At 53.3% G+C, this 14,755-nt stretch overlaps 1 protein-coding gene across 3 annotated transcripts in view; it reads right to left on the reverse strand.

The window, feature by feature from the left end:
* Positions 1–14,091, reverse strand: part of LOC116948902 (sodium- and chloride-dependent glycine transporter 1) — a 111,588-nt gene extending 97,497 nt beyond the window's left edge. For all 3 annotated transcript variants that reach the window (XM_032966146.2, XM_032966145.2, XM_076071883.1), the window contains exon 1: positions 13,654–14,091. The gene's annotated coding sequence lies outside the window, so the exon portion shown is untranslated. The remainder of the gene's footprint in view (positions 1–13,653) is intronic.
* Positions 14,092–14,755: the final 664 nt, after the last annotated feature.

The following is a 14,755-nucleotide window of genomic DNA, read 5'->3' on the forward strand; positions in this document are numbered from 1 at the left end:
CTGGCGCTCTCCATCACCGTTATGGGCAGCGGGAGAGACACGGGGGAGGGATGGAGGGTGGCGGGGTGATTGGAGGGAGGGAGCGGGAGGGGTGATGGAAGGAGGGAGGGAGGGGGAGCGGTGATGGGGTGATGGAGGGCGGGGAGGGGGGAGAGTGATGGAGGGAGGGAGGAGAGAGTGAGAGAGAAAGATAAAATGAGGGAGAAAAGAGGAAAACTGGCGCTCTCCATCACCATAATGGGCAGCGAGAGAGTCACGGGGGAGGGGTGATAGAGGTAGGGAGGGGAAGAGAGAGAGAGAGAGAGCGATATAAGGGGGGTGATGGAGAAGTGAGAGAGGAGAAGGGGGGGGGGATTGAGTGAGAAGGGAGAGTAAGGAGAGAGAAAGAGAGGAGAGAGAGCGCGGTGGGAGGGCGGGAGGAGTGAGTAAGGGGAGTGAGCGAGAGGGGAAAGTCAGAGGAGAGGGGGAGAGTGGATAGAGCTGTTGTGATGAGCCCCTGAAGCCCTAACCCGGACCCCAACTTCATGCCTCAGATCACGACACAGACGCGCCACTGCAACAATCGAATTTACTATCGAGAGAAAAGAGAGAAGTCTTGTTGTAGATCGGAGACGAACGATGAATCACAGTGGTGCAGGATATTAAAATTAAGCAGACACTGAAATGATAAACAAAGCAAGGTTCACAAAATATAAACCAAGTGTCGTGTCCAGGGAGAGGAGAGAGTGCGAGAGAGGGGGCGAGACAGAGTGAGAGGGTGATGGAGTGAGCGCTCAGAGAAAATGAGAGAGTTGGAGAGAAATAAAAAAAAGAGAGAGAGGTGGGGGAGAGGAGAGCAGTACGCGTGGAGAGAGAGAGAGAGATCTCGACTTGAGAGGGAGCTTGGAGAGAGAGATATCTCGACTTGAGAGGGAGCTTGGAGAGAGAAAGAGAGATAGATCTCGACTTGAGAGGGAGCTTGGAGAGAGAGAGAGCATGCTCGGAGAGAGAAAAGGGAGAGTGAGAAAGTGAGAGAGTGAGGAAGATGAGGAGAGAGGTGAGAGGGAGAGAGATTTCCGAGAGAGAGATTGCGAGGAGAGAAAAGAGGGACGAGAGTGAGAAAGTGAGAGAGTGAGGGGAGAGGAGAGCACGAGAGAGGAGAGCTCAGCGATAGAGGGAGGGGTGGGATGGTGAGGGGGGGAGGAGGAGGATGGAGCTGCCCCCTTTTGCGCATCTGTATGCGCTGCACGTGTTTGCACAGCCCGGCTCCTCCTCCTCCTCTCTCGCCTCCTCCGCCTCTCTCTCCTCCAACCTCCTCCGCCTCTCTCTCCTCCAACCTCCTCCTCCTCTCTCGCCTCCTCCGCCTCTCTCGCCTCCTCCACCACCTCCTCCTCTCCCGCGCCTCCTCTCTCCCCCAGCTCGAGCCGCGCACACAATGCGCACAATGCAGCGCGAGGGAACCGTGGACGCGCAAACGCCGTGCATGACAAAAACAAAACAGTGCGGGGCATGAAGAGGAAGAGGAGGAAGAGGAGGCAGAGGGGGAGGAGGAGGAAGAAGAGAGGCGACTCTGGGAACTCCGAGTCTCTACCTCCGCGCATCCGACATGCGGCGCCGTGGAAGGGGCGCGCGGGGGGGGTGGGTAGCGCCTCGTGTACTCACTCGTTAATTAGCGACCCTTCGGTGCAACATTTTTTTTTAAATAATCGGCCACGATCTATCCACTTCTTGCATTAAGGCCGATTCCACTCTCCAAGCAGTCGCCGTCTACTCACGGTCGTGCGATGCAACAATCGATCCGTCGCAAAGCACCTGCACACACGGTGCGAGTTTAGTCAACCCGTGTCCACATCCCGCTGCCGGAGAACGTCCTCTCGGGAGTGTTACCCCCCCACCCCCCGGCCTCTCTCTCTCTCTTTGACTGCCACTCCGTCGTTAGTCTCGACCACGAGCCCCCTGAGAGCTCCGAGGCGCGATGGGGTCCTGCCCAGCCCTCCCTTAATGGTCCTGACGCTCAATATGGTAACACTTGCGCGTGTTTGCCACGCCGCGCGTTCCTCTCTCGGCATCATGTTCAAAGCATGCACCCCTACACGCTTCTTTGCGCACTTTGCAGCGTTTGTTTCAAGCAAAGGCCAACGAACCAAAAACTCCGCGCGCACGGAACCCGTTTGCGTGGCCGTGTTGCAGTGCGTGGCCGTGTTGCAGTGCGTGGTCGTGTTGCAGTGCGTGGTCGTGTTGCAGTGCGTGGTCGTGTTGCAGTGCGTGGTCGTGTTGCAGTGCGTGGTCGTGTTGCAGTGCGTGGCCGTGTTGCAGTGCGTGGTCGTGTTGCAGTGCGTGGTCGTGTTGCAGTGCGTGGTCGTGTTGCAGTGCGTGGTCGTGTTGCAGTGCGTGGTCGTGTTGCAGTGCGTGGTCGTGTTGCAGTGCGTGGTCGTGTTGCAGTGCGTGGTCGTGTTGCAGTGCGTGGCCGTGTTGCAGTGCGTGGTCGTGTTGCAGTGCGTGGTCGTGTTGCAATGCGTGGCCGTGTTGCAGTGCGTGGTCGTGTTGCAGTGCGTGGTCGTGTTGCAGTGCGTGGTCGTGTTGCAGTGCGTGGTCGTGTTGCAGTGCGTGGTCGTGTTGCAGTGCGTGGCCGTGTTGCAGTGCGTGGTCGTGTTGCAGTGCGTGGTCGTGTTGCAGTGCGTGGTCGTGTTGCAGTGCGTGGTCGTGTTGCAGTGCGTGGTCGTGTTGCAGTGCGTGGCCGTGTTGCAGTGCGTGGTCGTGTTGCAGTGCGTGGTCGTGTTGCAATGCGTGGCCGTGTTGCAGTGCGTGGTCGTGTTGCAGTGCGTGGTCGTGTTGCAGTGCGTGGTCGTGTTGCAGTGCGTGGTCGTGTTGCAGTGCGTGGCCGTGTTGCAGTGCGTGGCCGTGTTGCAGTGCGTGGTCGTGTTGCAGTGCGTGGCCGTGTTGCAGTGCGTGGTCGTGTTGCAGTGCGTGGTCGTGTTGCAGTACGTGGTCGTGTTGCAGTGCGTGGCCGTGTTGCAGTGCGTGGCCGTGTTGCAGTGCGTGGTCGTGTTGCAGTGCGTGGTCGCGTCGATTTGCGCGTCGATTTGCGTGGCCATGAGTTCAAGCTCACGAGTCGTTCAGCGAGACTCGAGCTCGATTCCCGCTTTTGCGACACGGTTCGAGTCCCGACCCCGGTCTGTCGAGTAAATAGTGCGAGAATTTGGCCAAAGCGTCTCCCCGGATGTCCCAGGGACTTTTACAGACGCCGTGCCGTCGATGTTCGAAAGTTTGGAACATTGTGCACCCATGGCGGAGCCCTTGGACACTATCATTAACGTTCATTTCCAGACCCTTTGTCAATCCAATGGGGAATTAAAGACCCACCCACCCCCCCTCTCCTCCTCCTCCCACACCCATTGCTCGTTAAGTCGCCGATGACCTACTTTATTTTAAGGTCACACCGTCTTATTATTATTGTTTTGATGATGATGATGATGATGATGATGTTGGCGAAGGTGTCGTCAATATTGAGAATGCGTTCTCGACACACGTCATCAGGTCGCAGTCATTACACGCAAAGTGCTCGTCACAAGTGAACCACAATGCCTCGCTGATCTCGTCAAGGAGCGCAAGCCATCACGCGAATTCCCGTCATCCTCGCAGGGGATTTTTTTGCTGGGCCATCGAACAAAGACGGCGGTCACCGCATTGCGCGCTTTCAGATGCGCTTCCGCGGCCGTCTGGAACGCTCTCCCTTCCGATAATAGGAAGCCACTGGAGCTATGCACTTTTTAAATCATCTAGATTGAAAACTCATCTCTTTAGCACTGAGTTTTGTGTTTAACTTGTTGTCCTTCCCCCGCACCAACGATTACCACGGTTGGCTACGTAGTTCAAAATACTTACACAAAAACTAAGACAAGGATCCCCCGTACAGCCTTAACAGCATGTTGGGCAAGTGCTGTTAGCGATCACCTATGAAGGCCGAAACGGCACACGAGGGGGTAGGTGGCCATCAGCACGCCCGGCCGCCTTTGTCTTCCATTGGCGATGTTTTTACAGAGCACATTAGGTACTCATTTGAGGCTGAGTCGACTTAGGGGAGGCCCAAGACCGGTTCAGATAATCGTCACTAGTGTTGGCCGTGAGCGGGAAATCGAACTCGAGTCGCCGGGTTCGTAGCGCGGCACGCTAACTGTTGCACTATCGCTCCAGGCAACATACTATACACACACAAAAGGCAAAGTTCCCCCCTATAGCCTGAACAGACTTATGGGGCAAGTGCTGTTAGCAAGCACCTATGAAGGCCGGCACGGCACACGAGGAAGTGGGTGGCCAGCACCACCGCCTTTGTACACACACATACACACACACACAGGTGTAGAGGAGTAGTTCATAGTTCATAGTTCATTTATTTGGTATAGCCCTGTGAACCATTCGGCTCTTGAATCGGGTGCAACCGCAACAAACAAAAAACATGAACAAGAAAACATCTTAAAGTGATTATGTGACTGTGCAAACAGAAAATACAGAAACCAATGAGGGGGTGAAAGGAAGGAAGTGCGAGCGGGTTGAGAATCAAGGATGACGTAACGTCACGGGTTACGTATGGGGCTTTTGGAAAGCACTTTCGGGAACGTGGGCGGAGCCGAGCTGGGGGGAGGAGCCGCCCAAGGGGTTCTTAAGGTTGACCCCGTGACGGGGGCGTGGTCGTCATGGGGAGCCAGGAGCGATGTTGGCTGATCCCCCGCTCCGAGCAGACGAGTGAGAGAGCCAAAGGGATAGCCGAGGGTAGGGTCTAAATAGTATTCAGTGTCCGGGTGAAGGACCGAGATAGAGTGTAGCTACACGGGTGTGAGTGTAGGATGCCGAGTGTGAGAGTGTATTAATAAACGGCAAAAGCCCTTGTAGTATTCTTCTTCTCCGCGTGGTTGTACTGCGCAACATTTGGTGCCAGAAGTGGTCTACAACCTTTGCCGTCGTCACGTCCAAGTCGGCTGCGAAGCGCAAGAACCCACCCATAGTGCAGTCGGAAGACGAGGACAGCCTAGATGTGGTCCCCACGATGCCACTGGAGTCCGGGGCCCTGGAGATGGCCGCCTTCAATGCTATCCCAGCCGTGGATCGAGCGACACTTCCTCGGGCGTGCGCTCAGATGGCCGCGATCTTTGATCCGCCATCTAACGCACGCCGAAGATTTTTGCTGCGGCGACGGGGGGAGGCCGAGACGCCTCTCGCCTTCCGCGGCGCGCTGCTGGCGCTCGGGCAGGCGGCCTACCCCACCATGGACACAGCGGTGCTCGTCTTCCTGGCGCTGGGGCGACTCCTTTGGCTGGCGCGGGAGCTGGCCTCCATCGCTGAGGAGGCCAAACTGTCCTCTCTTAAAGTGGCCCAGGGCGTTCAGGCCACCATCGGCCTGCGCCAGTGGCCTGGTGTGGCAGCGTGTGCAGGGCAACTGAAGCCAATGGAGGTCGTCACGCCACAGGAGGGTGAGCAGGCGTGCGCCTTCATCGGACGCGACCAAGCGCGGGAGGGGTGCTGGAGGACGTCGGCCGGGAGGGCAGTGGCGAGCGAGGGCTCCTCCCTTCGCCCACCACTCGGTTCAGGTGTGGCCAGCCAGGCCACATCGCCGGGGGCTGCCGCAACAACTTTGGAGCCTTCCTTAGGACGCCATCTTCCTCCGCCTCCACATCGACCGCTTCCTCTGGCATCGCTGTCGATGAGATGTTGGCGGCAGATATCATCTCTCCCTCTAATAGCCCATGGGGGCCCCCACAGTTTTGGTTAAGAAACTTGGATGGGGGTCTCTGGTTTTGCGTTGATTTTCGCAAAATTCACAAAATTTCCGTGGCAGATGCCTACCCACTTCTCCGCATGGACGACTTGCTGGATGCTCTCTCGGGTACGCGGTTCCGCACACCCAAGGGTTTGCTCCATTTTAATCGGCTCCTTATGGGCCTCCATTCTGCCCCGGCCACTTTTCAGTGCCTCATGGAGTTGGTCTTGGCGGGCCTACAGTGGGACTCGTGTCTCATATAACTGGATGACATTGTTTTCAGCCGCACATTTGAAGAGCATTTGCAATGCCTGTGATCGGTTTTCGTCAAGGTGCGCGCTGCTAACCTTCAATTTAAACCCCAGAAGTGCCACTTGTTGCAGTCGTCCGTGAAGAATTTGGATAATGTGAGCGCATCGGGGGTTGCCTCCGACCCTGACAAAACTGTGTTGGTGCTTGGCCAACCCCTACATCAGTTTCTGAGGTTCGCAGTTTCGTGGGGTTTGCCTCGTACTACCGCCGTTTTGTCCGGGATTTCGTGACCATTGCCAAGCCACTCCACGCGCTGTCCGCTGAGGGCCAAACATTTCGTTGGGGCAAGGAGGAGGAGGAGGAGGAAGTGTTTGTCGCGCTTCGGGATTCCCTTGCTGACGCGCCTCCCCTGGGTTACCCCGACTCCTCGTTGCCCTTTGTCCTGGATACCGACGCCAGCGACAAGGGCATAGGGGCTGTGCTTTCGCAGGTGGTCGACGGCGCCAAAAGAGTTGTAGCCTATGACGGCCGCTTGTTATCCTCCGCAGAGCAGCGTTATTGTGTAATGCGCAGAGAAACCTGCTGGCCATTGTTTACTTTGTACAGTTGTACAGGCCCTACTTGTATGGTAGGCGGTTTCTCGTTCGTACGGATCATGCCGCCTTGCAATACTCCCTGCGCATATATCAACCTTCCGGGTCAGCTGTCCCGCTGGCTCGAAGTGTTGCAGGAGTATTCCTTCGATGTCATTCACAGGAAGAGGGGCACAGCATGGTGATGCGGACGCCTTGTCTCGGCTGGCACCGCATGGTGGATGTGAATATGCGATGGCCGCTAGTCGTTGCAGGCCTGCAGTTGGGAGCGCGCCTCAGTTGCTAGCTCCTCCGCAGGGAGTGCCAATGCCCGCAGATCGCGGACTGGTCCTCACTCAAAGTAAAGGGTCCTGCCTACAGATGGAGGATACCTCTCTGTTGAAACTAAGAAGCCGCATTAAACCGGCCGACCATAAGACCGCTCCGGCGGCGTCCCCAGCCATTGCCCTTCATGATGGCCTCCTTATGCGATGGGACGCTGAGCTACAGAGGTACTGTGTTGTGGTACCCACAGTCCTCCGAGGGAAACTAACTCGCGTAATGCACGAGAATTGAATGCACTTGGGTGTTCGGAAAACTTTCTTAACCATCAAGCGTGACTATTATTGGCCGGGCATGGAGGACGATGTGGCACTGTTCATCAAGGGAGGTCAGGATTGCGCCCGCCGGAAGCCTCCGGTTTTGCACGATCGGCCCTCGCTGCAATGGATCAAGGTATCACGCGTTAACGAACTTTGTGGCCCTTGACATTTTAGACCCATTGCCAATTTCTCAAAGGGGCCACAAGTATCTCTTGGTCGGGGTGGAATATCTCACCCGCTGTCCCATGGCGTGGCCCCTGCCTGATCAGACGGCCGCTCGTATAAACACGTGCATACGTAACACACACGAGCTAACGCACGCGCGCAGGCACGCACGCACGCACCCACCCACTCACGCACGCACGCCTATGAAAAAAATCACTCGAAATTCGCATGAACTTTCGTCGCATCTCGAGCCAGCCAGCTGGGCGGTGGCGGCTATACGCACGTGGCCCATGATCAATAATCACGACAGCCTCTGCGGGCGCAGCAGAGGGGTTGGTTGGTGGATGGCACGAATGTTGCGCAACTCCCTTCCCGGTGGCTGTCGAAGCAGTTGCCATACCCTGACTCGCCAGGAGAATGCATCCTCCACCTCATTGTCCCGTCTTTTCGGGTGTTGTGTTGTGCCCTCGCGCGCGTCGTTTTTTTCTTTTGGACGATTAGGTTTCCTCCCACGTTAACTGCCTGAAAACATCTTAATTGTAAGAGGACTGCAGCCCTTGGGCAATTGTTGGTTCTCGGCGAACCGCCTTGCTGCTCATGATGATTTCCACCTCGTCTAAGGGTCCGCAACGAATGTGAGATGCAGTTTGTATCAATGACGATGAATACATTATAGTTATTATTATTATCTCGGTCGGCCTTCTCTCAAGCGTTTATCACGCACAACAGAAATGTTAACACATTCTTTCAATAACACCGTGGCCTTAAAATGGCACATATTGAACAGATGACGTTTCAGGAAGTGGGATTTTATTCCTCGTTCGTAAAACAATGTTACATGACGTAAAAAAGTTGCCGAAACGTCGCTGAATGTCTGTTTTATTTATTTGAAGACCACAGCGTTGTTATTGACGAATGTGTTAATGTTAATCGTACCTATGGAGCGCAGTAGCAGCAGCAGCATCACCAAATAGTTTATCATCGGTACCATCCGTGGTGGCAGATGCTATCAATTAGTTACTTTAAAGAACTGCACCTCTCGAGCACATATATGTATGGTAGCAAGCCCACTGTGGTAGCTTAGTATTAGAGAATAATATATATCGTGAAAGGAAATGTACCGTATTACGTTTTATGGAGAACACTGTTTAGGGAGAAACAAATAATGTGATATGACTCATACACAGCATGTGAAAATAAATATGCATCTATCCTTGAGGAAGACGATATATACACGTGAATTCAGCGTTTGCTAGTTATATATGCGGAATAACAACCAATACGAGTCAACAACAATAACTCTATAATCACACATTTCGGTTGCCACCACAGCTCTCTGTCGCAGCTCCGTGTTGCTTGAGTAGTGGGAGGTCGCTTTTTCTCCTCTGCTGCCCTCACGGACTGCAAGTAAATTCCTGCGTCCATCCGTGCTGTGTCCACTTTCTGTCCCCTGTTCAAGTTCAGGCTCAGGATCTTCCCTTTCACCTCGCCGACAATCACCGACTGCCTCTCTCTGCCTCTTTACGTTCAAAAAACATGCGGACCTTCTGTACAACTTCTGGAGGACGCTATATGAATACACATTGTCTTGTACTGTATGGAGACCCATAGACATCCATAGAGACCGAAGACTTACACAGACACCCATAGACTCACACGGGGACCCATATATCCACACAGACGCATAGACTTACACTGAGACCTAGACTCACACAGACACCTATGGACTCACAGAAGGACCGATATAGCCACACAGACGCATAGACTAACACTGACACCTACAGACTCACACAGAAACATATTGTACTCACAGAGAGATCCATACATTTACATAGAACTATAGACCCACAAAGAAACCAGCCATATTTTCTTTATGGGTGAGGCCATGCGGTCATTTTGTGGCAACATTCTTGTCATAACCCTGCTTGTTTTCACGTTCACAAAAAATATTGTGTTTATTCTGTACGTGCCAATGTAAGGGTCAAACTCTGAACGATAAAAGCTCCTCCTCCTTTACTTGTGGCTTAAAACTTTTAACTACCAAATTCCACATCAACGCACCACGACGCGTCACTCAGGCTGCCTGGGAGCTTAATCGTCCGATCGCAAGCTCTGAATTTGTGAAATGATCAGACTGCGCCGTCTCAAGCAGACTCTTGCATCTCACGTTAAGTTAAATGCATCCTCCCCACGTTTCCCGAAACGTCGTTCGCGACTAACGTGCTCTTATTTGTTGCTTGTGCGCCAGCGCTAACGCAACAGCAGCAATGGATGATTTGTTTCCTCGAAAATACAGTTCTGCTTAATGCCTCTTGACGGTCCGTTGAGAATCAACCATTTCTATGTCCTCGTTTTTTTTTACTAAGGCCCACTCAGACCTACTCGATCGTTATTTTTCAGAAGCGACCTGGCTATCACAAATGACAGCTCAAGAAAGTGGCTCATCATCATCGCGTGGAAATTTACAGCAGCCAAATACTCTCAACACGCGACGTTGACTCTGAATGTGGAGGACAAAGACCAGAGGACCTGGAAAAAAATCCACCGCGATCACGGAGGAAGAGAGAGACGCAAACTTGAAATATATAGCAGGTGTCAGGATCAGGATCGAACCCACGAACTACTGCATACCAGGCGAGGTAGTTAACATATCCTAGCCACCGTGATAATAATGATGATGATAGAGAGAGAGAGACACGCAAACTCCAAATATATAGCAGGCGTCAGGGTTTGGGATCGATCCCACGACCTCCTGTATACCAGGCGTGGTAATTAACATATCCTAGCCATCGTGATGATGATAAGAGAGAGAGAGAGACAAGCAAACTCCAAATATACAGCAGGCGTCAGGGTTGGGATCGATCCCACGACCTCCTGCATACCAGGCGTGGTTCGTTAACATCTCCTAGCCACCGTGGTGACTCCTCAAGGTGGGAGACCCCCATTCACCTCCATTCACAGCTCCGATGTAAATCCGCGAGAGCTGTCGTGGTGCCACAGCGTCAACACCGGCCAAAGCAAGGGGCTGTCGGTTAGATTCGATCTCCCGGCGCGACAGTTGAAGCAATGAGAAGAAAAAAGTTTCTTAACTCCCCCCCCCCATCCTCCTCCCACCCCCTACCTCTATCCATCGATTAAAGTTTTCGGAGGTGTATGTCAGTTCGTCGTGAGCAGTTCGCGTGTCGTGGGGTTAAAGTGAGGGTGCTCCAACCTCTTCCAGCTCCCAATAACGGAGGCCCTTCCACCAGCAGTGGCGTGAGCAAGCACTTGCAGGGCTGCGCCTTTACCTCGTCAGTCCACCACTGGATGAAGACTTTCCCCCCCACCGCTCCCCTCCCCCGAAGTAGCGTCCGACGTGGAGGCTTATTTAGCCATACTTCACCGCGCTAGTCACCGCGGGTTGGTGAAGGGAGGTGGAGGCGTCTCGGAGCAGTTCTGATATCACTCTCCACTCAGGCTGTCGAGGTCATCGCGCTGTGCGCTAATCACTGCGCCACCACTCCACCCGCTGGGATCCAGATGGACCGAATGGGTCCCCTCTCTCGTTTGTAATCCGTATAATCTTCGAACGTTATTATCATCTCCGTAAAACTTGCCACTGTGTGTGAGGCTATCATTGCGATGATGCTGACGATGGTGATGATGATGGGTATTTATACTAATTTGTATTTTAATGACGCACTTTTTATTTTTTGGCATGTTGGTCATGGAAAGGAACACAACGACACCAATGTTGTTGATAACGATTTTGATAACGATTTTGATAACGATTTTGATGAAAATGACGATGCTGATCACGATGCTGATGATGACGATGTTGCAGATGACGATGTTGATGTAAATAGCATTGGTCCCACTTTTCAGTGGTATGAGTTTTTTTAAAGAACTGATTATTTTCTATCAGTCCTATAAATATTCCAAGAGACTTTTTCATCTCGAATAAACGTAACTTGGTGGGGAGCGGCGGCGAAGCAGTGAACTAATTTACACTACGAACCAGGTTGTCTTTAGTTCGATTGACATAATCAGCGGCGAATGATATCATAACCGGTCCTGGACACCCACACATCTCTTCCAACCCGCAACTGACCAACGTGGTGAAGTATGGTCAAACAACAGCACCCCCCCCCCCCCATCATCAAAAGACTTTAGGAGGTCTTCATCCAGCAGTGGATTATAACTAGACAACTCGGAAACCCAGTCATTCAGAAAAAAAGTGTGCCCTTCTTCATGGCGCACAAGAAGAATTGAGGAAATCACTCACAACACTGCTGGTTCAACAGTGAAAATAATGAAATAAAATTACTTAAGCGACTGCGTTGGCAGTGGTGACACAAACACAGATTAGAAATCAGACCACGTCTCTCAATGAAGCTGCCGTCTTTCAACAGAGTTACTGGGTAGGAGTGGTGACGCAGTGATTAGCGCGCTGCACTATGAAGTTACAACCCGCCAACCGGATAAGTTAGATTCCTGGCCACGGCTAACAACATCATCATCGATGGCGAGAGACGTATAAACCAGTTCCTCGGACAAACCCCGAAACACACGGTCCGTAAAATCCGATAAGTATGAATTCTAAACGGTGAATAGGTCAACTGTATTCAGAGTGCGAAGAACGACCCTCCTACTATAAAGTCAATGCCCTAAGAATGACCATTGCGCAACATGTGAGCCAATTATTAGATTGTGTTATAATTATGCGACTTATGAGCAATTTGGCAAAGATTACTACTGGTTGAAGGCATTGCCACGCCATGCCAGTGGTGGAGTGGTGGGGGTGACCATACTTTGGCACGGTGGTCAATGCGGGTTGGTCAAGTTGGATGTGGAGGCAGAACCATTTCACATACAATACAGGATCATGCGTCAGTGATGTTAGCCGTAGCTAAAATAGAAATACACGTTTTCATACTACACGCATATACGTATGTGGGCTTGCCCGCGTGCGATCAGGTATAACAAAACATCGACAAAGATCCCCCGTGTTAGCCTTGAACAAACTGTTGGGGAAAGCACTATTAGCGAGCACCAGGGAGTGAGTGGTCGACACTACGCCCAGCCGCGTTTGTCTCTCATTTGAGGCCGAGTCGACCTAAAGCGAGGCTCATAACCTTTTAAAATATTCGCCAGATTTAAGTTGCGAATATTTCGCCAGGATCGTAGTGCAGCGCGCTGGCTACTACACTTTCCGACCTCCAAATACAGGTATACAGATACACAGATCCCCCGTATAGCCTTAACAGGATTTTGGGGCAAGTGCTTTTAGCGAAGCAGCACCTATGAAGGCCAGCACGGCACACGATGGGGTGGGTGGCCAGCACCCACACACAGAAACACGTGCATACGTACACATGTCACATATGCCCTCGGGTATGGAGCGCAGTGCACTAACTGCCGTGCCACCGCTCATTCCCCGTTCTAACCCGATGTAGCTGCCGTGCAACAACGACTATTTTACATTCAGGTGGTCAAGCCCAGACAACGGCGTCAGGAGTAGCGGGAGCGTACCGCTGTGATGTCTCCTTCGTATTTGTGGATGGGGCCATCGCGTCGTCTGGCTCGGGATGACCACCGGTATCAATGATCGACGCGTGGAGAGAGAGCGAGCATAAGTCGGGGAACCCATCCCCTTATCCTATCATCGTGACGGAGCCTCCTTTTTTCTGGGGATGCGGGATTCAATTCGCGCGGCTGTAGCACACGTTGCGCGTGTTATACGCTAGTGTGCCAGTGCTCACCTGTACATGTGTGTGTGGGGGGGTGTAGCCGTTAGCGCGCTGCGCTACGAACCCAACCACCCGACGCCCCGCTTACGGCCACCAACACCAGTGACGATTATCTGAACCGGTCCTGGGGCTCCTCTGTATCAACTCAGCCTTAAACGAGCACCTGGTGCGGTGTGTAAAAAAACAAAATCACTACTGGGGAGACCAAATGCGGCCGTGCGGGCAGTTGGCCACGGACCTTCTCCTTGCGCCGTTCCGACCTTAACAGGTGCTCGGTCACTGAACTTGCCCCCAACAGTCTGTCAAAGGCTATACGGGGGACCCTTATCTGCGTGTATGCATGTGTAAACGTGGTGTTTTCTGCGTACACACTCCTGTTCGTGTGTGCGAGATTGTGTGTTCTCGGGTCTGCGTGTGTGTGTGCGTGTTTTGTATGCGTGTTGCACGTGTTGCACGTGTGTGCTCGTGTACACGTGTGCGTCCAGTCGTTGAGCGTGTGCACGTGTTGAATATCGTGTGCCTGCACACACACGTTGCTTGCATGTGTTGCGTGTGCGCGCGCACGTGCGGCGTGATCAACGTGCGACAAATCACTCAACCTCGTTTGCCGAGACGCCGGGAAGACAAAGGCGGCCGGGAGGGGACTTCCGGCAGCTCCGAATGAAGAGACTCGTATGACAGAGATAATAGCGGCGGGGCTGAGAGTTACCGCTACTCCAGGAGAGGGAGGGAGAGAGAGATACTGAAGATGATGACCGTTGAATCTTGAACCACCACGCTTCAGTTGTAGCGACGCTGAGTCTTCTCTCTCTCTCTACTGAGAGAGAGAGATAGATGTATGTGTGTGCTTGAGTGAAAGAGATCTGTGTGTGTGTGTAAGTAAGTAAGAGAGAGAGAGGCAGACAAGTGCTGAAGTTCTGAGTCTGTCCGACTGGTTTAGTAAACCCGGTGCGCACTCTGAGCCTGCGAGTGGAGCTGAGCTCTGTGGGAGAGGGGCTTCTCTCTTCATTTAAAGCTCCGCCTCTCTCTCTCTCCCCTGCCCCCCCCTCTCTCTCCCCTCTCTCTCTCCTTCCTCCCTCCCTTCCTACGACTTCCCGAAGTGACCTACCTCTCCCTAACACTCTGCCTCCTTTTCCCCACCCACCCACCCCCCCCCCCAGGACAAGGATAAAGATCACCCGTGTAGCCTGCAAACGTCGTGGGCGCTGAAGAAGCAAGTGCCGCTTGCGAGCGTCCACGAAGTCCGGCGCGGTGTTTCACAGAACTCGTGTTTTTAGGGCGATGGGGAGGGAGGCATTGGACAGGTTAAGCTATCGCTGAGCCGTCCGTGGTTCGGGCATCCAACTCGGTTCCTGTCGCAGTGCGCTGAGCCCACAGCGCTCTACAAAGGCAAAGACTCCCCCACTTCAACAGACTGTCGGAGCAAATGCTGTTCGCGGCCACTCGCGAGTTGAACCCCGCACACGAGGGGGTGGTGTCGGCAGCACCGCGCCCGGCCACCTTTGGCTCACCAGTGGAGATGGAACTCGATAGCGCAGCGAGCTATAATCACTGCGCTACCGCTCCCAACACTAATCTATAACAAAGACAAAGATCCCCCGTGTAGCCTGTAATAGACTGTAGGGGCCATGTGCTGTCTGCGAGCACCTATTGAAGGTCGGCAGGGCACACGAGGAGGTGGGTGGCCAACACCACGCCCGG

Source organism: Petromyzon marinus, chromosome 35, assembly GCF_048934315.1.
Source record: "Petromyzon marinus isolate PM22_M1 ecotype Great Lakes invasive population chromosome 35, UKy_Petmar_22M1.pri1.0, whole genome shotgun sequence".
In the NCBI taxonomy this organism is placed as follows: Eukaryota; Metazoa; Chordata; class Hyperoartia; order Petromyzontiformes; family Petromyzontidae; genus Petromyzon; species Petromyzon marinus.